Consider the following 8,723-nt stretch of genomic DNA (forward strand, 5'->3'; position numbering starts at 1 on the left):
GGGTTTATTGTAGACAACAAATAATTGGGTTGTTTTTTGATCCACTTTGACAATCTGTCTTTTAATTTGTATATTTATACCATTGACATTCAAAGTGATTAAGGATTTAGTTGGATTAATATCTACCATATTTGTTCCTATTTTTTTTATTACACTTGTTCTTTGTTCCTATTTTTATCTTCCATTGTGATTCTGCTTTTTGTGGTTTTAACTGAACATTCTGTATTTCCATTTTCTCTCCTTTCTTAGCATATCAGTTATATTTCTATTTAAAAACATTTTTTTTACTGGTTGTCCTAGAGATTGCATTATTCATTAACAGTCAATCCAAGTCCGCTTTCAAACAATTCTACACTGCTTCACCAGTAGTACTTTTTAATAACAAAGTAATTCTAATTCTTCGCTCACATCCCGTGTATCATTGCTGTCATTCATTTCATCTATATATAAGCATTTGTAAATATACATATACATAAAAAACATAATCAAATGCATTGTTAATCAAATAGCACTGTTGCTGTTATTATTTTGAGCAAACTGTTGTCTGTTAAGTCAGTTAATAAGAAAAAATTTTTAATTTTACCTTCACTTAATCCTTCTTGATGCTCTTCCTTTTTTTTAAAATGTAGATCTGAGTTTCTAATCTGTATTTTTTCCCTTCTCTTGCAAGAGCTTAAAACATTTTCTTACAAGGCAGACGTAATGACAAAAAATTCCCTCAATTTTGATTGTCTGAGAAAGCCTTTATAGTTTACTTTTGGAGGATTTCACAAGGTACAGAATTTTAAATTGGTGGGTTTTCTCCTCTCAACATTTTAAATTCACACAACTCTCTTGCTTTCATGGTTTCTGAGAAGACAGATGTAATTATCTTTACTCCTCTATAGGTAAGATGTGTTTTCCCTCTGGCTACTTTCAGGATTTTTTATCTTCAGCTCTCTGTAGTTTGAAAGTGGTAGGCCTTGGTGTTTTGGGGGAGGCATTTACCCTATTGGTGTTCTCTGAGTTTCTTGATCCTGTGGTTTGGCATCTTAGTCTGTTCAGGCTGCTATAAAAGAGCACCATAAATTGGGTGTATTATAAAGAACAGAAGTTTCTCTCTCACAGTTCTGGAGGCTGGAAAATCCAAGACCAAGACACTGGCAGATGCAGCGTCTGGTGGGGATCCACTTCCTGATTCATAGTCATCTTTTCACTGTGTGCTCACATGGTGGAAAGTACAAGGGAGCTCTCTGGTGTCTCTTCTATAAGGGTACTAATCTTATTTATGAGGGCCCTGACCTAATGATCTAAATACCTCCCAAAGGCCCTATCTCCAAATAGCATGACATTGGGGATTAAGTTTCAATATATTATTTAGAGGGCAACACATTGTCTATAGCAGTCTGACAGTAACTTGGGGAAATTCTGTCATTATTGTTTCTAATATTTCTTTTCATTTTGGTATTGCCATTGCATATGAGTTAGACCTTTTGTAGCTGTCTCATAGTTCTTGGGTTTTTGTGTATTTGTGGGTTTTTTCAATTTTTGTCTTTTGTTTGTTTTCCAGTTTTTGCATTTTCTATTTAGAATTCCTTAAGCTCAGCAATTCTTTGCTCAGCTATGTTCTGCCTGTTAATAAGCGTAGTAAAGGTATTCTTTATTTCTGCTACAGTATTTTTGATCACTAGCATTTCTTTTTGATCTTTTTCTTAGAATTTCCATCTCAGCTTACATTGCCCATCTGTTCCTGCATGCTGTTTACTTTATCCATTACAGCCCTTTGCATATTAATCACAGTTGTTTTAAGTTCCCAGTCTGTTAATTCCAACATTCCTGCCATATCTGACTCTGGTTCTAATGCTTACTTTGTCTCTTCAAACTGTGGTTTTTGCCTTTTAATATGCCTTGTAGTTTTTTCTTTAAGCTGGACATGATGCACTGGTTAAAAGGAATTGCTGTAGGCCTTTAGTCATGTGGTGGTTAAGATATGGGTGGAGGACTAACAGTCTGTAGTCCTGTGATTAGGTGTCAGTCTTTTACTGTGTCTGTGCCCTGTAAACTTTACAAGTGTTTCTAAGCCATCTCTTACACCACTACAGACACCACCACCACCACCCATGACCCTTATGTGGGATAGGTCGGCTAGAGGGAGCTAGAGTTGGGTATTTCCCTCTTTCAGATCAGTTAGGCTCTGATAAAATCTCAGCATGTTGGGCTCTGATTAAATATAGTTTCTCCTGGAGGCAGATCTTAAGAGGTACAAATGCTCTGGTGAATGTCACAGTGGTTCCTTTTCTCCCTCTGACAGAAGCACAAGGGGTCTTCTTTCCAACATTCACTGTGAAAAACTAGTTGAGCCCTTGAAGGCAAAACTCACAAAAGTGTGGATTCCCCTATGTCTGGGTCCCCTTGGAGTTTCTGATTCTCAGACATGTTCACACTGAACCTCCAGCAACTCATCAATTAGTTTAGGTTTTCGTACCCCAGCACTGATTCTTTCAGAGCTTTCTGCTTGTGAGTTGCTGCTCCAGCAAGTTGTGATTCTATGTACCTGTCTGTCTTTCCAATTTGGAGGGTGACAGTTTGCCCTGTCTCTTACAGATCTAAAAAGACCTGTTGACTTTTGTTGTTGCTGGTGGTCAGCTTTTTATTTGTTGTTAGGATAGAGAGTGGTAACTTCCAAGCTCCTTGCATGCTGGTCTGGAAATCAGAACTCATTTGATAACTTTTTAATTCAAATAACACATTTAGACTGAAGCAGAGAATTACTGTAATATACAAATACAATTATCAGATAATTCTCTCTATATTGCCTAATGAAACAGTCTTTTGCAGGAAGAGAGAAGAGGTACAGTATTTGTCTTATGAATCTGATAACGTTTTAGCTTTAATAAACTATATATCCATTATTTTGAAAAAATAAATCAATTTAAACATAATCAGAAACTCTAGGCTTTTATAGCTTTAAGAAATTTAGTTAAAAAAATTTAAGGTTAAAAAACTTCAAGCCGCTTACCTTTAAAACCATGCTTTAAAACAAACTGTATTGTAATTACAAAGATCAGTCAGTAAGCAAAATAAGGATTAAGGAATTGGTCTTAAACCTGAGAAGTATCATAGTGGGGCACCCACTTCCAAGTTCTGTCTCCCATCTTACCTCCTCCTTTCCTCTCCTCTTCACAAGTGGCTTATTGTTGGAGCTTCTACTCCAGTTTACTATAAAATGAGGAAGCTCCTGCTTCTAGTATTCAAAAAAGAAAGTTGCAAGATGAGGTTGGAGAGACCCAGCGTGTTGGGAGTGTTGGTTAGATAATGAAGGTCCTTGCAAGCCAGTAAAAATGTTTGTATTTATATCTAAATACAAGAGGAAGCCGCTGAAGGATTTTAAAGCAAATGAATGATGTGATCTGATTTACCTCTTAACACATTTACTTTTCACTGCTTAAGTGAAGAATGGACTAGAGGGTATATGAATTGAGACTAGAGAGCGAGCTACCAATTAGGCATCACAAAAAGATGAGATTTGTATCAGTCAAGATTCTTGATCGTAAACAATAAAAAAACAATGCCAACTGATGCAAGCAGATAAAGAAGGGTTTTTTGGTCTGTTTAGTTTTTAAGAACATTTGGGAAGTCTGCAGATTCTGCAGGAGGAAAGAACTGGGCTAGGAAGGAAGTTTAACAAAGCCACACCACAAAGTCAGTTCACTGAGGTGATCATCACTGCCAAACCCTGGACAAACCCACTGCTGCCACTGACACAAGAAATCTGGCCGCTGGAGCTAGACCTCCCTCCCTAATCCCCAGCTCCAACCATCCCACATATTGCTGACATCTTTGAGGCACTTACCCACTCCACTCAAATAGATTTCCTACTGCTGAAACTTGAGGTTACAGGTTACTGATTTAAAGTTTGTATGCATCTTATTAACCAAACCTAGTCCACATGCCTATGTTCTAGATGCAGAGGATGCATATACAAGTATCTGGCATCTACGGTGATAGTGGGCTCTGCCTCCTAGCAAGATGCATTGTTTGGGGAATATCCCAAAGGCAGGAGGTCTGCATGATGGGAAGCTGAGAAAATGACACCTGTCCAGTACCAGCATGGAAAACAGTATGGTAGATTTAACTTCTTTGCACCTATCACTTTTGCCATATAATTTTGCAGTCTCCCGACTAAGAGTAGTTTTCCTCATCCTTTGACCTTTTCCTTGGCCATGTGACTTTTTTTGTCTATAGGAAGAGTAGTAGTACAAGCAGTATATACTTGGAGGACCGAACTTCTCTTTCATAATGAAAGGAACGTGCTTGTTTGCTCACTCCAACGAGGCTGAGACATGTGGAACAGACCCACACTTAGTGTGAAGCCAACCTATCTTCTCGCAGTCAACCCCAGCTGTCCTGCAGAAGAGAGCCTGGCTGAAATTAGCAGGTAAATACTCACTGTTTGCCTCTGAGTTTTCATGACTGATTATGCCACAAGTTGATCAGATACACTTGAAGAGTATTTAGAAACTCCACAAAGTCATGAAAAGGCTGACAATTAAGTGTAAGCAAGCTTTAATTATGGGAACAAGGAGTGTTCCAGTGTGGATACAGGACACGTCTGTACTAAATTCTACTGTGACAAGTGGCCAGTTAGCCTTCATATGCATGGTCTTCAAAATTCTTTTGAGTATTTATTAACTTTTATGGCTTACAAAACACTTTTTGCAAACATGATTATAAACCCAGAAGTACTGCTGTCATCTCACCTAAGCCTTGCCCAGGACCCCTCCACTGTGGGCTCATAGCACTTACATAACCTCTAATACATCTCCCATACTAGTGAAATTAACTCTACACGTGGCTGTCAGTCCCACTAGATTGAGAGCTCATTCAGTAGTTGAGCAACATTCACAATGGTTCCCCATCTCGTCATGAGTAAAAGCCAAATTTTCCTAATGATTTTCCATAAAGTCATTAATGATGTGGTTGGGCCCCCTGCTTACTCACCTGGTCTTACCTCCTACTCCTCTTTACTCACACTGGCCTCTGGTGTGCTCTAAAATTTTAACAAGCCAAGGAACTTCCTGTATGTCTTCTGCCTAGCCTATGCCTCCCCTAAATACACATTTGGCTGTTTCACCTTTTCCGTCTCTACTCAAATGCTGTATTAGATGCAGCCTTCCCTGATCAACTTACTTAAAAATTCTAACCTTTTCAGCCTTTTTGCCATATACTTTGTCCAGTTCTGTAACCCTAGGACTTAGTCTGTAACACAGCTCAGAATGTTGCATGCATAAACATTAAACTGAATATGAAGTAAAACAGACGGCATCTGTGCTGACTGCTTAGAGCTCTAGATAAACTCATGGCATAAATCCATCACCCCATCTCATAGTGGGGAGTTAATAAGCAGCAGTGAATGGGATGGATAATGGAAGACAGTTGTGCTCTATTCAGTGTCATGTGTCTTGGGATACACCAAAAGCAATCAGAACTTTAAAGACACAGCCAAAGATAAAAAAGCATGACTCTTCAGACCAGATAATCCATTTTCTAAAACTCGAGCGAGGTGCTTTTATCTATCAAATTTGAAGATTCTATGATGACTATGTAATTGTGGTAAGCCTAAAAATTTAGGTACTTTCATACCTTTGCTGGGAAAGGGCCAATTAGTAGAGCCCTTCTGAAAAGTAACAGTGATATATACTGGTGGTATTCAGTGAGCCTTAAAAATGTTCATACATTCCGTGACTTAGTTAAAATGGGTCTATTTTAGGATTTATGGAGAATAGAAATCTTGATCTGAATGAGCACCCATGTTTAAAATCACCACTTAACCATCAGGGTACACACTGGCCAAACCAGGTAAGTGAATAGGAAAGTAAATCAGCATGCATCTCTCAAGTTATTTACAGGGATACTACTCTTCGCAGTCTTCAGGTAAGTGATTTTCATATACCATTTTAATGTAAGTGGGAAGTCCTAGTGGCTTCCATTTGGCCTTTATCCCAAGGTTTTGAGGACTCTAGTAAAACCACAAGAGGAATGAGGGTTCCACCAGGCTTACCATTTAAGTAGACTTGGGTCATAATCCTATCCATCTCCTAAACCCCCATTCTGACTTTTGATCACAGTGGTGTCCGTGCCCCTTGGTTCCCATGAACTAGTATTGCACGCCAGAATCCATTGTTTCTGGGAAGCTCTCCAGTATGTAGTTAAATGGTTGCAGAATACCTTTAACTTAGTAAAGTTGATCATATGCACAGGTAGTTATTTTCCATTTCTGAAGAACCCTCTCCTTCAAAGGGTTCATGACTATGAATGTTTAGATGCCTATCTATGTTCCTGGATCCAGGTTTTTGGCTGTAAAATCAAGACCAGTCTGTCAGCTGAAGCCAAACTGGTGTTATGTGCATTCATATCAACAAATCCAACACAATCTTGTCTCAAAATCTAGCCCTATAAAATTTACTAGTTTGTGAGTATGTAAGTGGGTGAAACTTTTTTCTTTCCTAGTCTAATTCAGTTTCTCCTCTTGGCCTCACCAAGCTGAAATACTGATTAACAGGAAAGGAGGACTGAGAATTTTTAATTTTATCCTGGAGCATACTTTCACTATGCAAGGGAAACACATCCATTTTAGGTGTGGGTTCTCAAAGGCCTCCAAAAAACAAAACATATGCCAACTGTTGGGACCCTACTTATTTCCTGAGTAATGAGATCCTAGTATGTTTACAAATTTTAACTATTTTAATTTAGCAACCCTCTGCACATCAGCTTTGTATTTGGCTTCAGTAATCTTAGCCCCACAACTATAAGCAACACTAGCATATAAAAATCCTGGTTCCCTTGCCTTGAGGTTAGAATTTCAAGACATTAACTTACTTACATGTCTTTCTCTCCCATGGTTTTTTTTTTTTTCTTTTTTCCAGGAGGGTTGCAGGGAGGAAGCTGTAGCTCAGTGGTAAAGCACCTGCCTAGCAGGCAGGAGGTCCTGGGTTCAATCCCCAGCACCTCCACTTAGGAAAGCAAGGGGAAAAAGCACTATGGGAGGTGTTGACTATGGTTTTCTTAAATATTCCCTTAATGGTTTTTCCTTTAGAAAAGAGTAACTGAAGGGAGGTACTTGGGATCGAACCCAGGACCTCATGCATGCTGAGAGGGCACTCTAGTTTTTGATCCACCGCCTCCCCTCCACCTCCTAGCTGTTTAAAAAAGTATTTAGTGCTTTGTTTCTTTTGAGTAACTGACAACATTCCTTCCTTCTAGTAACATGAACCGTTTTGCTAGGAACAAAACGGAAGCCTTCATCATATCACCGATGTTGACCTCACAGCTGGCAGATATATGGCCTCCTTCTATTTGGTCTTGATTTCTTGTTCTTTTTTCTCATTTCATTGTATATCCTTTATGTGGCCTGCTTCGTTATTTTTGGAGAGAAGTGTCAGAAACAAACTCTTTCCTTTGGGGATGTTGAAAACGTCCCATTTGTTCTTTAAAACTGGTCGTCAATGGCAGCAGTTAACCCAGGGGACCCTCAAAGTTTCTCCTTTCATGGAACCAGATGACCACCATCAAGCACACTAAAGACTACTACTTGCTTTCTTATCTCAGAATAGGAAAGGCGTCTCAACACTCTTCCACCCATCTCAACCTGTTAACTTCCTGTCAAGTTTGGCAAATTAAGGCCTATGAATACTGCCTACACTCCACTACCAATATTTTACACCACCTTGTCACCCAGATTAGAGGCAGAATGACATCAGCATTTAACAATACATATTGAGACCGGTCCCAAGTTCAGATCCTAGCATTGCCTTCAGTAGCTGTTTGTCCTAAGGTAAATTACTACAGACTAAATATAATATATGGGAAGTGCTTTACAGAATACTTGGGACATGCTATATTTTATCTAAGCATACAAAGATCAGCAGGCTAACAAACTATAATTACCCGTATATAGCAATTTCCCTAGAAATGGCCATAAAAATAACCTAAATTCAGAACAAGGCATTTCAGGCACCTTCAGGGCAAGTGTCGGGACTAGAGTTATTTTAATGTAACACCATCCCCCAAGTGGAGATGATCACTCCACTACCTAATTACTCTTAACATACTTTCTAACAATACACAGTTTATCTATTTAAAACAAGAATACACCTCAGCCCAATGAATACTGCTTGAGGGAAACTTTAAAAAACTCTAATATGTAGCAGGGTTAAACATCTTCTTTATAAACTGAGTTGTACCAGCCTTTTACTCTTTTCATTTGCATTTATTTAAACACATTTCTCAAAACATTTGAGTGAAATTGGGCCTCCTTTGGTAAGCAAAGGACCTGAAAATAATATTTAAAAAATGAACAGGCAAAGTCTTCAGTTCATCCACAACACAGGTATAGTGTTCCCTTCTCTTTTCCCGAACTCTGAAGCACCCCGTTTTTCCATATAGGCTAAAAGCTAGAAGAACAAGAGTACATTTGTGGTGGAATGTATTGTAACTTGCTGATAACTAGTTGAAATACCATTATCGCCTTGTAACAGCTTTAAGAAATAGCCTTTTTAAGGCATACATTGTGTAACTCTTATCTTATTCCCTGCTATATATAATACAGATTATTACATAAAGGCCAACAAATCCACATTTATATAAGCATTAAGCATTTACTGTATTGAAAGTTCTTTAGTTCTAATACTAGCAGTATAGAGTTACAGAGCATAATTTTTAACACTTAACTGCAGGTATATTAA

General features: G+C 38.4%; 1 long non-coding RNA gene across 1 annotated transcript; it reads left to right on the plus strand.

Moving 5' to 3' along the window:
- Positions 1-3,775: 3,775 nt before the first annotated feature.
- On the plus strand, positions 3,776-8,213 carry LOC140696814 (uncharacterized). Its single transcript, XR_012073354.1, has 3 exons — positions 3,776-4,417; positions 5,750-5,838; positions 7,243-8,213. It is a non-coding gene; the product is annotated as an uncharacterized lncRNA (long non-coding RNA).
- The last annotated feature ends 510 nt before the right edge of the window (positions 8,214-8,723 follow it).

This window comes from Vicugna pacos, chromosome 1 (assembly GCF_048564905.1).
Source record: "Vicugna pacos chromosome 1, VicPac4, whole genome shotgun sequence".
NCBI lineage: Eukaryota > Metazoa > Chordata > Mammalia > Artiodactyla > Camelidae > Vicugna > Vicugna pacos.